This window comes from Arachis ipaensis, chromosome B10 (assembly GCF_000816755.2).
Source record: "Arachis ipaensis cultivar K30076 chromosome B10, Araip1.1, whole genome shotgun sequence".
NCBI classification, from domain to species: Eukaryota; Viridiplantae; Streptophyta; class Magnoliopsida; order Fabales; family Fabaceae; genus Arachis; species Arachis ipaensis.
In genome coordinates, this window is record NC_029794.2 from 38,641,113 (window position 1) to 38,663,365 (window position 22,253).

The 22,253-nt window shown below is 36.7% G+C and overlaps 1 long non-coding RNA gene across 3 annotated transcripts; it reads right to left on the reverse strand.

The window, feature by feature from the left end:
• LOC110268115 lies at positions 476 to 3,766 on the reverse strand. Of its 3 annotated transcripts, none has more exons than XR_002356178.1 (4): positions 3,113 to 3,766; positions 2,880 to 2,984; positions 1,537 to 1,661; positions 476 to 720 (listed from the first exon to the last, which is right to left on the reverse strand). It is a non-coding gene; the product is annotated as an uncharacterized LOC110268115 (long non-coding RNA). The 3 variants fall into 3 exon arrangements; XR_002356180.1 differs by having other exon boundaries at positions 1,537 to 1,666; XR_002356179.1 differs by having other exon boundaries at positions 1,537 to 1,737.

Below are 22,253 nucleotides of genomic sequence, written 5' to 3' on the forward strand. Positions count from 1 at the left end.
TCTATGGTCACCCCACCTTAAAACCGTGACCATAGCCTTATCTATGGTCATGGTTTTTACCGTGACCATAGCCTCTATGGTCACCCCGCTTAAAACTGTGACCATAGCCCTATCTATGGCCACGGTTTTCACCGTGACCATAGCCTCTATGGTCACCCCTCCTTAAAACCGTAACCATAGCCCTATCTATGGTCACGGTTTTTCACCGTGACCATAGCCTCTATTGTCACCCCACCTTAAAATCGTGACCATAGCCTTATCTATGGTCACGGTTTTTCACCGTGACCATAGCTTATCTATGGTCACCCCACAAAACTGTAACCATAGCCTTATCTATGGTCACGATTTTTACCATGACCATAGCCTATTTTGTTTTATGAGATTTAATTATTTTAAAGCATAATCACATCCCAAAATGATGATAATTACAAAATAAATCTTAAAATAAAAAAAGATAATCAACAATTAAGATAAGTTGTAATTAAAGTAACCAGCTAATATATCAATATAGTTGAGTGAATACACTTATCTCAATCTTAGTTTTATACAGTGATATATACACTAACACTAAATAGACACTATTAACAGAATTATTCCACAAGCGTTAGAGCAATACAACTTAGACTCTGCTAGAATAGATTGTTTCTGGTATTGCTATTCTTTCTTCTCAACGCTCGAGAACTTTTGTTTCAGCCACTTTACCATTTAAAAGCTCAGCACCTGCTTCATAACATGAAAAATAAAGTCACATTAGACATAAACACCTACATTTATTCTTCTTCAACTTAGGAAAAAAAATATATCATAAAAACATATATACTTCACACATATAATATCTAGTACACACTAAATAACAAGGAGCATTTGCTAAGGTTTTGAGTCATTTGGTAATGTTTATATGTTTTTAATCTATCTTTGAGTGAAACTTCAACTCCTCTGTTGAAGTCGCTTAAAACTGAAAAAAAATCCAGCACAAAGAAACAACCACAAAAAATAGAAGCTTAAAAAACAAGATAATACCGAAATACTATTATTAGCTTCTAATCCATCAAACAAATCAAGTAATCAACACCAGCGAAACAGAAAAACCAAATCGAGTGTGAAATCAATAGACAAAGTCAAATTTAAAATAATAATAATGCTGATTGCTATATATTACTGAGTACTGATTCAATGTTGATTGCTACCCCTTCACCTTCATGTATTATTATTGCTTTATCTATTTTTCTATACCTTCTGAAAGAAATAATGGTAGGTTATGCATCTTAGTTCGTAATTAGTTTCTTACTCTTCTATTCAATATGTACTCATGGAGCCAATTAGCCAAATGTCCAATTTGATGACCATGTAACATCTTTTTAATTTGATAAAATAGTGCAATTATTTTATATAGTGGTTGAAATTTTTAATTTGATAATGAACTAGATTCTATTGTAGATTCGCTTAAGGCCAATAAAATCAACAATAAAATTAATATCAACAGCAATCAGCCACTATTAAGCAATCAACCACTATTAATTTAACTACAGTACTTACTTCCATATCTTTTGACACATGGTTCGATCCCAGTAAAGGAGGAATGCTTTGCCTCGCATCATTTGGTGCACTACTTGCATCAAGCAGAGATTGTTGGGCAGCTTCTAACATTACTTGCACTTGTTCTGCACTAATACCAGGATTAACTTGTTGCAACAACATTTTGATCAAGCTCGTTAAACCATGACTGCTCTGAAGTGTCTTTAAAACAGAAAACAGCAGTAGCGTACAACATTCAAAATTCTATATAAAATCCAAGTTAAATCCAATGACCTTAAAAATTAATATAATTCAACTTCACTCATCCAGGTTTCTTTATCAATTGGTTCTGGATTAATACCATTTTTAATGAAGAAGTTACATAACCTGGATGTTAAGTAAAAATGAGTCAAAATCTGTTTCTTTTTATCTTTGACCACCAACATTCAAAAATTTACAACTCCCAATCCTTAACTCCTAAAATTCTAAAGCTTTAGAGCAATAAACCAAGTTAATCAAATTTTATAACAAAATTGGTTTCGCTCCAAAACTCAGCTCGTAGAAGTCGTAGCAAGACAAACAAGTTGCTGCCCTGTTTGACCTTTTCTGCTGCAGGACAGATTTAACAATCTAACTTTAAAAATTTGTCATAAATTATATATTTAACAAAAAGGTCTCAAATTTTCCAGTTTAGTTTCTTATATTCCCAAGTTTAACCCAGACTTAGTCTCATACAATTCTGATCATTACATAATTGGTTACAGCCTTTCAAAGTTACTGTTTTCATTTAAAGATAATGCAGAAAATTAGATTTCACGGCTTAACTTTGAAAAATCATAACTAATTCTTCAGTTAATACAAAACCTTCAAATTTAAATCCTAACAACTACACTTGTTAAAGTTTACTCATATTTTAATCTCATACCATTTCGATCACTAGCAAATTACTGGGTCGTCTTCAAAGTTACCATTCTATTTTGAAAACCAGATTCTTAATAATAGTTTAGTCTTTTAGGTCCTAATTTTTCAACAATTCTCAATTCAATATCAAATATATCGAATGATTATCTCAGCCTCAACTAATTATATATAATCAGTCAAAACTACAATTCTCAACTAGTCTCGAGTCACTTTCATAGCCATAGCAATATACCAAACAACCATTTCAATAGCCAACAGTCAATACTCCAATCATCTACCACACTTAGTTATAATCAATTCAATCACAACACCAAACAAAATTGCAACCACAATCCAACATTCATATAATCAATCAATTACTCATAGCTATTAATCCTATTTGCAGTAATTTAATAAACTTTGTAGGCATTCTTAGATTAAAACCATTTAAATAAATCCCCTACCTCAGTTAGTTGAACCCGTTGAATTTAAATGTGATGATCCCCTCTTTATTAATCTCAGCAGCAGCAGCAACTCTAACCCTTCTTAAGTATCATTAATACTATCACCTATGATAGTTCCATCAGCAAGCAGGGAAGGCATAGCAGCAGTGTTAAACAGAGACATAGGTTTTTCTTACTCATAACAGAAAAAGACTAAGAAATAAAATGGAAGCAGAGTAAGGATTAAAGCTTACAGGTTCAAGAATAGGAGAATCAGAATCAGAACAAGAAGGCTAGTGCTGTTTTGGACTCTGATGGCGGTGCACGACTCACTGGTGACCATGGCAGCAACGGTAAGGACCGTGGCAGCTCCTCAGGCCCGCACAATCTCTCCCTCGCGTCGTTCTCATCTGCGTCCTGCTCGATGACGACGGCAAGCTCCAGGGTAACGGCGGTGACGGCGTGACAGTGCCATGGCTGTGGAATCTTCCCTCTCTTCACAGACCTCCAGTGACAGTGACGATGAAGATCTCAAAGGCGGTAATGACGCGGGCTCCGCGAAGGTCCCGGTGGCTGGGCTGCGCGGCGCTACAGCTCATGAGGATGACGACAACGATGACGGCGAAGAGGCTTACGACAGCTTCCTCCGGTGAGTACGAACAATGATGATGTCGGCCTCTCTCCCTCTGGGCGCTACTCTCTGCCTCAGCTCTGGTCTTCCCTTGCGACGGGACGGCGGCTACGTGGCCACGGCGTCTCCTTCTGCTCCTTCCTTGGATCACAATCTGATTTCCTTTCTTTCCTTGTATGATTTTCCTTTCCATTTCTGTGTAGGTTTAGGAAGAAAGGGGGTGGGACTGCGTGTTTCAAAGGCTGAGGAAAGGGATAAATTAGGGTTAGGTTTTCTCAATTTGAAAATTAAGGTAAAATTAAGATTTTTATAAAGGAATAAGGATAAATATAAATAGATATTTTGATAAAATTTAAGGGTAGAGTAATTTTAAAACCAAATACACTCTATTAAAAATTTTAAAAATGCAGGATGTTACACTATATATATATATCAGATCGATTCACCTAAAGAAAAAAAAAAATAGTAAACTAATAAGAAAATGAGTGTTTATTTTTTTTAAATTAAGATAATAAAATTGATATATTATATAAATTACAAATTTTGTAATAATGAGCCTTTTATTTTTATTTTTTACAGTATTATTTTATCCAACATACCAAGAATTAATTTATCCTACGCATTTAAATAAACGAACAAAATTAACCAATCAAATAATTTAAATTAATTACGATATGATGAATCTTTCATTTTAACATTCTACAATCATTTTAATAAGTTTTAAATCATTTTTTAATTTAAAATTATTAATAGTATTCAACCTAATTTTATATTTATAAAATTACATTTAAAATTTTAATATTTAAAGTAAATTATATAAAATTATTATTAGTTTTTAATTATTAGTTTTTTTATTTTAAAAAGAAAAATATTTAAAATAATAAAAAAATACATAAAAATCTTAATTAATTAAAACTCAAACTATTAAAACTGTGACCATAGACCCCTTTAGGTCACCCCCAAAACCGTGACCATAAACCCTTTTAGGCCACCCTTCCAAAAAACTGTGACCATAGACGCCTTTAGGTCACCCCCAAAACTATGACCATAGACCCTTTTAGGCCACCCTTCTGAAAAATCGTGACCATAGACCCTTTTTGGTCACTGTAAAAAACCGTGACCATAGACACTTTTAGGTCACCCCCAAAACCGTGACAATAGACGCTTTTAGGCCACACCCAAAACCGCGACCAAAAGCCCCTTTAAGTCACCCCTCAAAACCGTGACCATAGACCCTTTTAGGCCACCCCCAAAACTGTGACCATAGGCCCCTTTAGGTCACCCCCCAAAACCGTGACCATAGACCCTTTTAGGTCACCCTGTTTTGAAAAACCGTGACTATAGCCCCTTTTTGGTCACTGTAAAAAACCGTGACCATAGACACCTTTAGGCCACCCCCAAAAACCGTGATCATAGACCCTTTTAGGCCACCCTCAAAACCGTGACCATAGACCCCTTTAGGTCACCCCCAAAACCGTGACCATAGACCCCTTTAGGTCCCCCCCAAAACCGTGACCATAGACCCTTTTAGGTCACCCTTTTTTGAAAAATCGTGACCATATTCCCATTTTGGTCATTGTAAAAAACCGTGACCATAGACCCCTTTAGGTCACCCCCAAAACCGTGACCATAGACCCCTTTAGGCCACCCCCAAAATCGTGACCTTAGACCCCTTTAGGCCACCCCCCAAAACCGTGACCATAGACCTTTTTAAGTCACCCTTTTTTGAAAATTCGTGACCGTAGACCCTTTTTGGTCACTGTAAAAAACCGTGACCATAGACCCCTTTAGGTCATCCCTCAAAACCGTGACCATAAACCCTTTTAGGCCACCCTTTTTTAAAAAATCGTGACCATAGGTATTCTATGGTCACCCTTTCCAAAAAAATCGTAACCATAGCTTTTTTTTTTGTCACCCTAAAAAATTGTGACCATAGAGGGTCTATGGTCACGGTTTTTTACTGTGACAAAAAAAACCGTGCCCATAGACCCAAAATATTGTAGTGTCATTCACAATATGTCTTGAAGGTTGTGCTCTAGCCTCCTCAACATCAATTTCAAACTCCATGGAAGAAGGCTCTACAACTTGAGATTCCTCTTTGCATTCAACATTTCCTAAATCTTCAACCACTTCTTCCATTTCAATTATCTCAACTTCTCCCTCTTCTTGCAATTCTTGCTTCAACTCCTTTTCTTCACCTTGAAGCTCCAAGTTCACTCCCTCATTACACTCCTCAACTAGTCTTCCACATTCAACATTGGGAGTGTCTAGATACCATGAGATTAGGTGGGAGGCCATGTGGTTAGCGGCTTCAATCATGGTAGCAGCCATGATTTCTAGCTTCTTTAGCTCATTTTGCTCCTCTTCTTGCTTTTGGATATAAGATTAGATTTCTATTTGTTGTTCTTTCAAGAAAGTATGGAGAGCTTCATTCATTGAAGGAGGTGGTGGAAGAGAGGGTTCACTATTTGGGAGAAAGATATTGTAGTTGGAAGGTGGTTCATATTGGTGAAAGTCTTGAGGTGGTGTATATGGAATTGGTGGTTCTTGGGAGTATTGGTATTAGAATGGTGGTGGTTCTAGATATGGTTCATATGGTTATTGGTATGATGGGTATGGGTTAGGATCATATGGAGGTTAATGGTAGTATGGGGCTTGTGAGTAGGGTTGTTGAGGGCTATGTTGAGGACAATGAGGGCCACCACATCCATTAGGTTGATATACATTAGGAGTCGGATTATACCTATAAGAAACTAGAGGAGGTTGTTACCAAGAAGGTTGTCTATATGCTTGAGGCTCCTCCCATCTTTGATTTCCAAATCCTTGATGCAAACCTCCATTGAAGTTTCTATTTCCTACAACATAGTTTGAACTAAACTCATAGCAAAAGGGATGAGAATTCATAGTGACAAGGAAAAACATAAACAAAACTATTAAAAGATAAAGAAACAAAAACCTAACTAGTGACTCAAACAAGCAAACAAACAAAGAGCAAACATATTCACACTATCAACATATATACAATAACCAATAACAAGCACACATTGCAATTCCCCAGCAACGGCACCAAAAACTTGACGTAAGATTATCGTCAGTTAGGAATTTCACACAAATAATCTCGTCGAAGTATAGTTCCCAACCAACAAACAACCCTCAATCAGAGTTTAATTTTGGTTGTCACAAGTTCAACCCAATAAAAATAACCAAGAGTATTGCTCTTGGGTCATTCTCCCTAGGAATTACAATCGAGTACTCAATTATTGGTTATGAGTTTCACGGGGTTGGGTTGATGATAAGACAAGAAATTAAAAATGCAAGAATTTAAATGACAATAAAGTAAAGAAAACAATTAAAGATAACTGTAAGACCCAAGACTTTTGGAAAAGTTCTATTTTGAACTAATCTCAAACCATATATCTATTTACAGTTTTAATTTCATAAATTATCTTATTGAAGGTTTAAAGGTAGTTTTGATTAATTGGATTTGAAATAAAATTAAGGTTATCATCCAAACTCTATCATTTTTAGATTAATTTTGATTTACAACTTAAAGTTCTAGAAATCCAAAAATAATGAGTTTGGGCTATTTAAATAAAGATTTTATCTAATTTTACATTTATTGAGTTATTTTATATATTTAAATTGTAAAGTTGGTAGTTGTGAAATAATAAAGATTTTATATGATTTGGATTAAATAAGTAAAATATTAAATATTAATACTACTATTTTGGAAAATGAAAAAATTAAATATATTAATTCTAATTATTTGACTTGGACATTTAATTGAAAAATAATTTGTGAAATTGATGAGCAAATAGTATTTTTATACATTATTATTGTTGGGTTAAAAGTCATTTCTAATTACTATACTATCCCTACTTTTATTTGAAATTACAAAACTAACCTATTACCCTAATTTTGTTAAAATTACCGAAATGTCCCTAACCCTAATTAACACACATTTTTCCTTTACTCCAAATGAAACCCTAATTTCCCTTTTTGCCTCAGCCGAAAACCCCTCCCCCCAAACTAACGGCAGCAGCAGCTGCAAACAAAATGAAACAAAAGAAAGGGATTAAGGGGAAACGGGAAGAATGAGAGGGGAGATGGGAGGAACGGCGCCGGCAAGGAGCCACTGCTGCCGCCGCCGCGTCGAGGCTGAGACACAGAGAGGGAGAGGGAGACTGAGCTGCGGCAGGGAGGAAGAAAAGCGTCGCGCCTCACGAAGAGAGAGAGAGAGAGAGATTGGGCAGAGAGAGAGAAGACTCGCAAGGGTGTCACCGCGGGAAGGGGTTCGCCGTCGCGTCCCGTTGCCTACGCCGCCACCATCCACCCTCCCTGCTGCCAGTCTCCGTTCGCAAAGAATAGAGGGAGTTCGCGTTGCCGTCAGGTCCACCATCAGATCCGCTGTTCCTCGCCGTTTCTGTCACCGCCGTCAGTGCCCTGCTGTCGCCGCCGCCGCTGCTGGGAGCTGCACCGCCGTGACCGAACTTCTGCCGCTGAGAACCGTCACTGCTGCCGCCGGCAACGCCACTGCCGGTAAAGGCTTAAGTTGGTCTTCGTTTCCTTTGGGTTCCGGAAGCTTCATTGTAGTTGTATGTTAGTTTCAGTATCGTCGCCGGAGATCTGGTTGCCGCCGCCACTCGAGGTGGTTGCCGGGGCTGCCGCCAAGCCGGTTCAGGGAACGCTGCAGTTTCATTTTCTTAGTTCGGTAAGTATTCATGTTTCAAAAAACCCCTACATTAGTATTCTATCATGTTTGGTTATAAACTCTGAGGTTTGGTAACGTAGGTTCGAGTTCTGTATGTCGAATACCATTTCTAAGTTGCTGTGAATGCTGGGAAAGTGATCAGGGGCTGAGTTTGTGTTTGCTGTTGATTTCGGGTTGAGCTTAAAGGTTTCGTTAGTGCGTTTTGGGTTATGGTTCGACGAATCGTGGTAGGGGCTTTTCATACAAACTAATTTATTTTAAATTGAAAATTGTTATAAATAGATATGATGTGCGAATTGCATTTCTGGTGATTAAGTGAGTCTTATGAACTGTCTGATTTGTATTGGATGAATATGATTGCTTGTTTGATTGAAATAATGTTTGATTTTGTCCAAAATGGAGGTTTTCGGTTATTTTGAATTGAAAGGATTTCAGTAATTAAAGTCTGAGTTTTCTTACTAGAAACTTATTTGGTCTTGAATCCCTTGGAAAAAAGTTGATTAGTTTGGTTGGGACCCGAAAAGGGTGGCAAAGTCCAAGTTTTAGGGGAGATGCTGCTGAAATTTCTATAAAATCTGATATTTGGAATGAAACGTTATTTTGAAAATAATGAACTATGTTTGAATTAAATGTTTGGTAAATAAATTATGTTTGAATTTACTTTATTAAAAAAATTATATGTTTTAGATGCAATTTATTTAAGAAAGGAATTATGTTTTAAAGTTAATTTAAATATGAAAGTTCTCCTGTTTTGGAATTTGATTTAAGTAAACAAATTGGAGGAGTTTTAGTGGATTTAAAAGAAACTGGATTTCGATTGACTGATTTCACTTTACAACGTTTTGAGAAAAGTATGAAGTACTCTTTGAATTCTAGAATTATAAAACGGAAAACAATTTTCGAACCCTTTGGAAACACTTCAGATTTTGGAATGAAACTGAAATTTGTTTTTGGATCCAAGCGACTTGATTTTGGGTTTAACTTCCACTTTATTTACTCAAATTAAGAAGCTAAAGTTTTAGAGGTTTTTGATGAACTTAAGGGAATGAGTTGGTTTATTCTCCCCTGAAGTCTTGAGACTCCGCTGAGGAATTTTTATGACCAAACCTTGATTTAGAAATGAAGGATTTTGAGTCTTTGAAAAGAGATTTTGAATTTTGCCTGGTTTTGAGATTGTTTGGGAGTTCTGGAAAGATGTGAATTGAATATGTTTGTTAATTAAAAGTAAATTGGCCAAGAATGAGTTTGAAATAAGTTGTTGAGCCTGATTGATTGTGGATATCATCAAGATTGATGAGTTATTACTTGGTAGGCGTAAGGGCCGGGTTTGTCCCGCTTATGCTGAGAGATTTGATAATTGATGAAATTGTTGATAAGTCGTTTGCGCCTGGCAAGGACGGTGGTTAATCCCGCTTGTCGAGGTTGCGGCGCCCGCGTAAGGACGGTGGTTAATCCCGCTTACGTGTAGATGTGAGGTCGGAGGCAAAGTATCCCGCTCACATCCTTTCAGATCACAGGAGTGTGCAGGCACTGACATCCTGGACCGTGTGGCAGGCACGTTATCCCAGAGGGTTCCCATTTATACGTGATCGAAAGGCAACATTCCTATGGGAATGTGTCGGGTTGGCAATTGAACCGACAATGTGATATCACAGCCAGTAGGACAGGCATTCATCATTTGCATCTATGTGATATTGTTTGGGTGTGCATATTGTATTTGGTTTGCCTATGTGAATACTTATGTTAACTGCTAACTGTTATACTTGTTGTAATTGCTCTTGATTGTGCTTGAACCACATTAATTGTGATTATGTTTGAATTGATTGGTTTGTGAAGAGTTGGTTGCTGATCTAGCTGTTTGGGCCGGGGGCCGTGTTGGATTGGATGGGCTTGAGGCCGTGATTGGTATACCCTATGGTTTTTGGAAAGACTCATAAGACGAGCAATGATCACTGAACTCTAAGAATGATCTTATCTTTACGTATCTTGTTATAGCAAATTCTGTAATCCTATAGTGAGAACAAGCGAGGATGACGTTCTCACTCCCCTATAGGTTATTCCTTTTCAGGATATGGAAGACGAAGCTTCAGGAGAGTTATGTTTATTTTCTGTTTATTCGGTCTTTTTGTATTACCGTAGCTATTATTTTTCCCTCACCTTTATCTTTATGAAACTTGTAAGAGGGATAGGAAATTATGATATGTATAATTGTAAACTAGTGTTATGTATATGTATATATATATCTTAAGGTTATATCTGAATTGTATGTGCATGTATGTTTAGGTTTTCACGAAGAAGAGTTATCGAAGTGTTATGCGGTTTTAAGTTTTAAACAGGCTCATATTTTAGTCTTAAATATTATAAAAGTCGTGGTAATACTCGAGCTATCAGAGTGGCGCAGCCGGAAGCGTGACATTTTGATAGTTAGGGTGTTACATTTGTGGTATCAGAGCAGTCTTTCCTGTAGAGCCTGAGGAATGGATTGACTATGCTTCAATTGCATACTTTGAGCGTTTGTCATGTATTAGGTCTTGTCGAATGACGAGAATTAGAGCTTTATGCACATGACGGTCTATTGATTAATGCCTTTAATCTTGTATTGTGTAATTCCTGATATTAAGTTTGGCCAGCTTAATACTAATGAATTATGTATATGAGAGCACTGATGGGTTATCATAGATGATATACGAGTTTTGAGTAAAGTAAATCGCGGGTTTTGGGAACGCTAGAAACTATTTCTCGAGGCTACTCAGTTGTGTGCTTTGGATTCTGTTGGAGTCATGTGACTTATTGTTTCTTGACCTATCTCTATGTTCTTGTTGCCTTTTCTTTTGGAAAACAGTTTGGTGTTTCCGATCCTATTTTTCTATTCATATGCATTCTTATTTGATCCTAAATTGCATATGCCGGTTTGAGTTTCTTGGTGTATCTGTCTTTCTCTGTTCGAACTCTTTTCTTGATCCGTGTTATTTTCCAACATGACTTTGAACTTGTCTTTGTGCAGTGTACCTTTTTATGTCCTTATTCCGAGTCCTTTTTAAAAAGAAATGGTGATTCGGTTTTTTACTTAATTGACTATGATTATAATCAATTTTCAAACTTTTATAGAATCGCTTTTGATTTGATATACACCTATCTATATAAAACTTTGAAAATTTCTGATACAACTTAAAAATTATTTATTTAATCCCCCACATGTTCTTTTACTAGTTTATCTAATCATACCTACTCTAAGTACAACTTGATTTTCTAATAGTTTTATTATAATTCTTATGCCTATGTTTATTTGATTATGTACTTAAGTATTTTTTTAAACTTTTGAAAGAAAAGATTTTTGCCCTTATTCTGGTTGATCTTCGTTTGACAAACTTTGCCTAAATTAATTTAAGTTGGAATTGATTTTGCATAACGCATTATTTATGCACTCGTCCTTTTGCAATTATTAGGCTAATTCCTTTTTAAACTCTTCATGTTTATCGATGTCATACTTGATTCTATTCTTAATTATTATTTTACTTTTATGAACATCAATACTAGTCTTAGTTTTCCCTTCTCTTATAAATCTTATACTCATCCGAGTTAACTTGAAATTGTTTCTATCTAGTGCATTGTTTGTCCCCTTAATTGTCCTTCTTTATTCAAAGGTTCTTTCTTGAAAATTCACTGTTGATTGAGTTGTCTTTTCTTACTAGTTTTGTATTCTTTTGGATCAATGAAAAGTTCGTTTGATGTCCCATGCCTCGTGACTCTTGTTCGAACTCCCTTGATTTAAGATTCTTTCTTGTTTGGTCTGACTTCTTTCTAAGTACCTCTTAATATTCTTGAATGTTCTTATGTGATGGTAATTTCAAGTGTATTCTTAGAGTTTTGATGTGAACTTTTGAAACAAGTTTTGGATTCTCTTAAGAAATTTAAATCAATTCTTCTCACTTAAAATTGCATCCATAGTTATTCTTTAAATTGACAAAGTTGTTTTGAAGTTGGCATGCACTATTTTAAATAAAGTATTGAAACCGACTGATAAGCAAATTTTTATCTCGGAGTTTCTTTTTCTAAATAGAGTTTAACATGTTCCATATTTGCTATAAATTTTATACATGCTTGCCTAAATATAAACTTTGAGGATTCTTGAACGAACATTTGATTTTCTTACGACCTTGCCACAATTTCAGTGTATACCTTTATTTGAATTAAGTACCTAAATGTCTTTCAAGATTTCGAAAAATTGTTTTGGCCTTAACCCAATTGACTTTCATTTTTTCAAACATCACCTATTCCATCTTTTACTTGGAAACTACTTAGACAAAATGCAATTTAGTTTTCTTCTAACCACATTGCAGTTTTGACATACGTTCCTGTCACCCTTTTGTGAAATGCGAGTTACATACTTTTCTTTTAGCACATGAAGTGATCTTCCTTCAGTTTTTCATTCTTTATATTCAAATGTATTAAGTGAACTTGATCAAAAATTTTACACCTTGAGAGTGTCATCACTAGCTTTAGTTGACCTTCTTCTATGATTTTATACTTGTTAACTCAGCTTGATTTAGTTCCAAACTACTGTCTTGCTTATCCTTTTTGTGTTCCTATCAGTTATCTCTGATTCAGGAGTCATCCTTGAGGTTGTTAAACTGAATTTCTTTTCAATACTCTTCATCGATTGTACATCCTTGTTTATTAGTAGATTCAGCAGTTCATTCAAAACTCTTGCGGAGTTTATCCTCGTTGTTTGTCCTTCTTTTTCAATGTCTTTTTTCTTTCTGAGTAAACTCGAGAATTGTTTTGCTGTCACGTGCGATCTTTGGGTATAGTAATGCGATGCGTTAGTTCTTTAAGACCTGTTTGTGGATACGGAAGGTGAAGCGGTAAGAGTGCAACGTTATGAGAAGTTGTTGGAGTTTTGTTTCTCGTGGAGGAGTCTGCGGATGTTAGGTTTGTGACCGGTTATGGAGTTATGAAGTGATTGATGGAGTTGGAAAGTTGAAGTTTCGAATGGGAAAGAGATCTGTGAGGGAACGCTATATCCGTTGTTTTAATACCAACTTGTCTTGTAGCCTTTTTGCCACATTAACTATAGGTTTGCCTTGTGAACACCCATCTTGACTTGCACCCTATTTGGTTCCTCCAAGCTTTTGTAGAATTTTGAGACCATATAAGCTTCTTGCATTGAGCCTATCTTGTATCTTTCACCTTACACTATACCTTACTCTTATATTTAAATCTTAGGGTTATCCGGTATTTGAAGTTTTATATATGTGTTATGATTTCTATCTTAAAAAGTATTTAAAAAGAAGAGTGCTAAGTCTATGTATTATCTTATGTCTTACTTTAATTTTCGAGGACGAAAATTTTTATAAGGTGGGTGGAATGTAAGACCCAAGACTTTTGGAAAAGTTCTATTTTGAACTAATCTCAAACCATATATCTATTTACAGTTTTAATTTCATAAATTATCTTATTGAAGGTTTAAAGGTAGTTTTGATTAATTGGATTTGAAATAAAATTAAGGTTATCATCCAAACTCTATCATTTTTAGATTAATTTTGATTTACAACTTAAAGTTCTAGAAATCCAAAAATAATGAGTTTGGGCTATTTAAATAAAGATTTTATCTAATTTTACATTTATTGAGTTATTTTATATATTTAAATTGTAAAGTTGGTAGTTGTGAAATAATAAAGATTTTATATGATTTGGATTAAATAAGTAAAATATTAAATATTAATACTACTATTTTGGAAAATGAAGAAATTAAATATATTAATTCTAATTATTTGACTTGGACATTTAATTGAAAATAATTTGTGAAATTGATGAGCAAATAGTATTTTTATACATTATTATTGTTGGGTTAAAAGTCATTTCTAATTACTATACTATCCCTACTTTTATTTGAAATTACAAAACTAACCTATTACCCTAATTTTGTTAAAATTGCCAAAATGTCCCTAACACTAATTAACACACATTTTTCCTTTACTCCAAATGAAACCCTAATTTCCCTTTTTGCCTCAGCCGAAAACCCCTCCCCCCAAACTAACGGCAGCAGCAGCTGCAAACAAAATGAAACAAAAGAAAGGGATTAAGGGGAAACGGGAAGAAGGAGAGGGGAGATGGGAGGAACGGTGCCGGCGAGGAGCCACTGCTGCCGCCGCCGTGTCGAGGCTGAGACACAGAGAGGGAGAGGGAGACTGAGCTGCGGCAGGGAGGAAGAAAAGCGTCGCGCCTCACCCCCGCCAGCCTTGGGGTCGCCGTTCATGCCTCGTCGCGTCACCATTAGTAGTCGCCGTCTTCGCCAACCATGGCGGAGAGAGAGGAGGCGAGCGCGAGCCAAGATCCACGCCGGAGAGCTGCCGCTACTGGGTTCTGTCACCGCCATCTTGCCTCTGCTAGCCAGCACGAAGAGAGAGAGAGAGAGAGATTGGGCAGAGAGAGAGAAGACTCGCGAGGGAGTCACCGCGGGAAGGGGTTCTCTGCCGCGTCCCGTTGCCTGCGCCACCGCCATCCAACCTCCCTGCTGCCAGTTGCCATTCGCGAAGAAGAGAGGGAGCTCGCCTTGCCGTCAGGTCCGCCTTCGCCAACCATGGCAGAGAGAGAGGAGGCGAGCGTGAGCCAAGATCCACGCCGGAAAGCTGCCGCTACTGGGTTCTGTCACCGCCATCTTGCCTCTGCTAGCCAGCACGAAGAGATAGAGAGAGAGATTGGGCAGAGAGAGAGAGGACTCGCAAGGGTGTCACCGCGGGAAGGGGTTCGCCGTCGCGTCCCGTTGCCTGCGCCGCCGCCATCCACCCTCCCTGCTGCCAGTCTCCATTCGCGAAGAATAGAGGGAGTTCGCGTTGCCGTCAGGTCCGCCATCAGATCCGCTGTTCCTCGCCGTTTCTGTCACCGCCGTCAGTGCCCTGCTGTCGCCGCCGCCACTGCTGGGAGCTGCACCGCCGTGACCAAACTTCTGCCGCTGAGAACCGTCACTGCTGCCGCCGGCAACGCCACTGCCAGTAAGGGCTTAAGTTGGTCTTCATTTTCTTTGGGTTTCCGGAAGCTTCATTGTAGTTGTATGTTAGTTTTAGTATCGTCACCGGAGATCTGGTTGCCGCCGCCACTCGAGGTGGTTGCCGGGGCTACCGCCAAGCCGGTTCAGGGAACGCTACAGTTTCATTTTCTTAGTTCGGTAAGTATTCATGTTTCAGAAAACCCCTACGTTAGTATTCTATCATGTTTGGTTATAAACTCTGAGGTTTGGTAACGTAGGTTCGAGTTCTGTATGTCGAATACCATTTCTAAGTTGCTATGAGTGCTGAGAAAGTGATCAGGGGCTGTGTTTGTGTTTGCTGTTGATTTCGGGTTGAGCTTAAAGGTTTCGTTAGTGCGTTTTGGGTTATGGTTCGACGAATCGAGGTAGGGGCTTTTGATACAAACTAATTTATTTTAAATTGGAAATTGTTATAAATAGATATGATGTGCGAATTGCATTTCTGGTGATTAAGTGAGTCTTATGAATTTCTGATTTGTATTGGATGAATATGATTGCTTGTTTGATTGAAATAATGTTTGATTTTGTCCAAAATGGAGGTTTTTGGTTGTTTTTAATTGAAAGGATTTCAGTAATTAAAGTCTGAGTTTTCTTACTGGAAACTGATTTGGTCTTGAATCCCTTGGAAAAAAGTTGATTGGTTTGGTTGGGACCCGAAAAGGGTGGCAAAGTCCAAGTTTTAGGGGAGATGCTGCTGAAATTTCTATAAAATCTGATATTTGGAATGAAACGTTATTTTAAAAATAATGAACTATGTTTGAATTAAATGTTTGGTAAATAAATTATGTTTGAATTTACTTTATTAAGAAAATTATATGTTTTGGATGCAAGTTATTTAAGAAAGGAATTATGTTTTAAAGTCAATTTAAATATGAAAGTTCTTCTGTTTTGGAATTTGATTCAAGTAAACAAATTGGAGGAGTTTTAGTGGATTTAAAAGAAACTGGATTTCGATTGACTGATTTCACTTTACAACGTTTTGAGAAAAGTATGAAGTACTCTTTGAATTCTTGAATTAGAAAAAGGAAAACAATTTTCGAACCCTTTGGAAACACTTCAGATTTTGGAATGAAACTAAAATTTGTTTTTGGATACAAGCGACTTGATTTTGGGTTTAACTTCCACTTTATTTACTCAAATTAAGAAGCTAAAGTTTTAGAGGTTTTTGATGAACTTAAGGGAATGAGTTGGTTTATTCTCCCCTGAAGTCTTGAGACTCCGCTGAGGAATTTTTATGACCAAACCTTGATTTAGAAATGAAGGATTTTGAGTCTTTGAAAAGAGATTTTGAATTTGGCCTGGTTTTGAGATTGTTTGGGAGTTCTGGAAAGATGTGGAAAGTGGCTCCGTTTTGAAAAGTGATTCTTGGCAAGATGTGAATTGAATATGTTTGTTAATTAAAAGTAAATTGGCCAAGAATGAGTTTAAAATAAGTTGTTGAGCCTGATTGATTGTGGATATCATCAAGATTGATGAGTTATTACTTGGTAGGCGTAAGGGCCGGGTTCGTCCCGCTTATGCTGAGAGATTTGATAATTGACGAAATTGTTGATAAGTCGTTTGCACCTGGCAAGGACGGTGGTTAATCCCGCTTGTCGAGGTTGCGGTGCCCGCGTAAGGACGGTGGTTAATCCCGCTTACGTGTAGATGTGAGGTCGGAGGCAAAGTATCCCGCTCACATCCTTTCGGATCACAGGAGTGTGCAGGCACTGACATCCTGGACCGTGTGGCGGGCACGTTATCCCAGAGGGTTCCCATTTATACGTGATCGAAAGGCAACATTCCCATGGGAATGTGTCGGGTTGGCAATTGAACCGACAATGTGATATCACAGCCAGTAGGACAGGAATTCATCATTTGCATCTATGTGATATTGTTTCGGTGTGCATATTGTATTTAGTTTGCCTATGTGAATACTTATGTTAACTGCTAACTGTTATACTTGTTGTAATTGCTCTTGATTGTGCTTGAACCACATTAATTATGATTGTGTTTGAGAAGGGTTATCGAAGTGTTATGCAGTTTTAAGTTTTAAACAGGCTCATATTTTAGTCTTAAATATTATAAAAGTCGTGGTAATACTCGAGCTATCAGAGTGGCGCAGCCGGAAGCGTGACATTTTGATGGTTAGGGTGTTACAATAACAAATACTAAAAAGAACCATTCATGGAAAGGATTGAGAATCTAGGAATTCTATCCTAATTAATCATAACGTAATAATAAGCTAGAGCTAATCATATTTTGTTATCTCCAACATCGGAAGAAATTGTTATCTTCACATTGAGAGAAAGTCAAATAAGACTAGTTAACCCCAATAAACAAGATTAACTAATCACTCTAGATCACCAACATAAGCTTGGTATTAATGACTCAAGAGCACCTAATTTCTCTTTCCAAGCCAAGAATGCACAAAATCTACTCTAACATCCAACCAAGCATTTTGTCAAACACTTGGAAGGCATAAAAGGAAAGCATGGTAAAATTGCAATAATAATAAAATCTACTACTACCAAATGCAAGAAATTAACAATAACAACTCAAACAAGCTAGAAAAGAATATAAAACATAAAATTGCATTAAAAAAAAGTGAAATTAATAAGAGTTCATATAACATAAAAGTGGTAAAATAAAGGAAATAACAAGAGAAACTAAGAGAATCAAAGTGCTAGAATAATAAAAAGCAAGGAAAACTAGATTAAAACAAGAATCAAAACCTAAATCTAGAAGAAAATTAAACTAAGAACCCTAATTTCTAGAGAGAAGAGGGAGCTTCTCTCTCTAGAACTACCCTAAGGCATGTGAGATAAGTTGATAAAATCCCCTAAATTCAACATAAAATAAACTACAAAATTGGGGTTTATCACTCGCTCATGTCCATGAGACGCCATTTGGGCCCTATTCACACCAAACAAGTGATATCAAGGTGATCAGCTACAATATCTCAAGTTAAGTGCTTCAAATTACCAAAGGTACACTCATGAACTTCATGCTAGACGTATCAGTTAGATACCCTAACTAGCACAGGCACACACTCAGAGTATGCATTGAAGCATAATCAGTCCATCCCTCAGGCTCACAAGGACAAACTGCTCTGATACCATAATGTAACACCCTAATATTCAAATCCTAATATTCGAGTCATAAGTCAATGATATTATATTGGTACGACTCTCAGGTGGATTATAATACATACATATATATAATTGAAAGGAAGTATAAAACGAGAAGCCTGAAAAGAGTAAAAATAAAATTGCAAAGTCGTAACACTCACGTATTGACAATTAGAAGACAAAGCGTGAATCGAAAACGATGCGAAGATAAAGCCATAAAAAGGAGTAAGAATAAGACAAAGTATAGATATATAACATAAGTAAATAGTCACTAGTCGCGACCCGCGAAGTTTAGGCTGGCTAGGGTACAGTATAGAAGTAGTTGACAACAATATCTCCTAATCTCTCCTAAATAATACATAAAGGCCTCTATAGGCAAATCCCAAAAGAGATCAACACAAAATTTTGGTTTTTCAAAATAAAGGTGCAGAGGTCCTAAGCAAAATATAAAGTTGAGAATACAAAGGTCTTCGCCATCTCTCAGATGAACCATAGCTCACTGCTAAGCACCTAGACCTGTATCTGAAAAACAAGATATATATATATATATATATATATATATATATATATATATATATATATCTTGTTTTTCAGATACAGGTCTAGGTGCTTAGCAGTGAGCTATGGTTCATCTGAGAGATGGCGAAGACCTTTGTGGAATGAGAACCCCTGATCCGTGGGTTCCCAGTATGGTAAAAGTGCCAAATAAATACAATGCACTATAATAAAAACTCACTAAGTATCCTAAAATTCATTTATTCATTTATTCATCTTAAGTTTTCGCTAATCCATGAATTAGGTAACTGTTCTAAGGGATACTAAGTCTAGCAAACTCCTCATCTTTCCCTTCTTTTGAAACCTCTCAACTCTCAATTCCAAACTAAACCATAGCCAGTAAATTTGAACTCAACATTTAAATATCAATTATCTCATTCTCTATCTGGAGCAAGTAAAATCTCTTCATTGCGTCTACCCAGGGAGCTCAAGTTACCTTATTCAATAATCATCATTTTAAATTAATCATCTCATTATTTCATTTCAACAAGAACAGCCCTCAGCGTCAACCGACACCGGCATGAGGGGCGTCTCAGTTGTACAAACACAAGTAAATACAGACAAGTAATACACAATTAAGATACAAGTAGAACAAGTAGCATATAAACAAGTAACATAGCATATATGATTTAGCAATCCAAAAAAAATAGGCAAACCCAAACAACTCAAACATACGCATATGATGTATGCCTGTCCTACTGGCCATGAGCTCAAGTGTCGATTACTTGCTAGAACCTGACACATCCGGTATCTAACTCGGACATTGTCCTCTCTGCAGTTTACTCGCTATATAGCATAGCCTCGCAGGGTGAGTGCCCTGTATACCTCACAGAGTTAATACTTTGTATATATCTCATAGGAAGAGTGTCCTGTACACCTCGCAGACAGAGGAACCTCGCAGAGTTAAGTGCTCTGTACACCTTGCAAAGTTAAGTGCTCTGTACACCTCGCAGGCACGCAAGCCTGTATCCCTCGCAGGGTTAATACCGTGTCATATCATCGTCCTACCATTCACAATTCCATTATCACTTTTCTTATCTCGCAGGCAGCACATCCTGTATCTCTCGCAGGGTACGTGCCCTGTACACCTCACAGGCTTTAAACCTGTATCTCTTTATTTATAACCACAATAACTAGGAGAAATCCTCAATCTTGACTCATCTATTCATCCTGGGATATAGTGTCCGTCACACTTCTCAAACTTCATCTCATCAGGATCCCCACGTATGTAAGTCTCATCATAATTTTAACTCACACTTAATGCGTTCATCATAAGTTCAAGCCACACTTAGATTCTTTTTACTTCAATTCATTAACTCACTCTTTATGTCTTGTTCTTAGCTCCTCTATACTTAATTTCACCGGCTCTAAACTCTTATCAACATTCATAAAGTTTTAAAAGAGCAAAAGAAAGGTTAAAAGCCATAAAAACACATTTTTTCATATTCTGGGAGGTGTGCGTTTGCATACATGCAGTATGCATATTCACAGGTTGAAAACTTGGGATCCGCATACGCATGCAAAGGTCTGCATAAGCAGTCCATCCCTCAGGCTCATAACTTTTTATCAAAAATTCCTTTTTCAACCATTCTTGAACCGTTGGAAAGATTGTTAAATGAATTTTTATAAAAATTTAGTTTCGGAAAATTCCCAACTCCGAGGATCGAGTTACGGACCACCAAAGTTGGTCGAAAATTGCTTTTACCTAAAAATATAAATCACCAATTTTTCCAAGGTTCACAAGTCAAATTCATTTTCATCTATCAAATTGACCCCAAACTAACCAAATTCACCAATTTACACTCAACCAAATTCAAACCCATCTCATCTACATAATTTCACCCAAGACCATCAAATTCCATGCCTCACTTCCTCAATTCTCATTATTCAATAATCATAACAATTATTCACACATTCAATATCTAAAATCCATTCAATCTCATATATCATCACACCATACAAACACCACTTACCTTCCTTACCTCTTTCTGACCTCCGACCCAAGATTCACGGCCTCTGGCCCAATTCATCAATTCAATATATATATATATATATATATATATATATATATATATATATATATATATATAATTAAACACATACTAAAATCATCCAAATCCTCAATTTCACAACACTCAAATATGAAAAATCACATAATACATACCTAAATCATTATTCTCTACAACATGTCATTTATACACATCAATTCCAACCAAACACATAATTCAAACTTAATCCTAGGAGCATTTAACCTAGGAATTCTCATCACACCACATGGTACTTAAATGAAACTTAAACCGTACCTCTTGGAAGTCAAATTCAAGCTCTCACTTGGGAGTCTCTACCAAAACTCAACTCCAATCTCCACCAAACACTTTCACAAGTAAGATTCAAGCTCCAAAAGTGTACCCAATACTCTAATACGCACATTACATACATACATACATCAACTTAGGGCTCACAAAATCTCATAAATTACAAGGGTTAGAGAGTTTCTTACCTTAACTCATGAAATTAGTTGATGAAACTCACTAATGGCTCATACTAGAGTACTCCTAAATAACCAAAATCATAAGATTTCCTCAAAACCCATAACCAAATTCGAATTTAAAGTGAAAATGAAAACTGAACAGAGGAGAGCAAAATACTCACCATAATACTTAGATAAACTTGAAAAGCTCATCAAGGGTGATGCGTGGCCGCAAACGGCTCGTCAATCGTAGCTCCGAAGAGAAAGTTATGGTGATTTAAAGTTTCAAGGAGGGTCAGGGTTTCTCTCTTCTTCCCTCTCTTCTCTTCAACGTGAATCACACAAAATAGGGGGTGGGAAGGGGGGTTGTGGCTACTGAATGGTCTTAATAAGGCTATATATATGTTGGGTCTTGGATCCACTTGGGTCCAGTTCACTTGATTTAGCCCGTTGGCCCGATTTTGGGCCAAAACCTTTAAGATTAGCGTTTTAATATGCGCTTTAATTATTTTTACCACCTCAACAACAATTATTTAACATTTTAACCTTTCTCACTCATAATTAATTTTCTTAGTTGCAGTACTGGACATATCTCAGCCGGTACTACCGGTTAAATTTCCAGTGCACGTTTTTATGCAGAAAACTATGTTTTTCGACTCAGAAACATCCACTGAGTCCAAATATCATATTTAAATCATCAAATTCCAATTGCTAAATTTTCTAACCATATTCGCTCATATTCAATTTATTATTTAATTAATTACGATTTGACCGGATTTTATATTCATCAACCTAAGCGTTTCTGTTAGAACCACAGAACCACCACTGTCATCTTCTTCTTCTTCTTTCCTTCTTTCCTCTTCTTCTTCTTCCACCTTCTCCGAACAA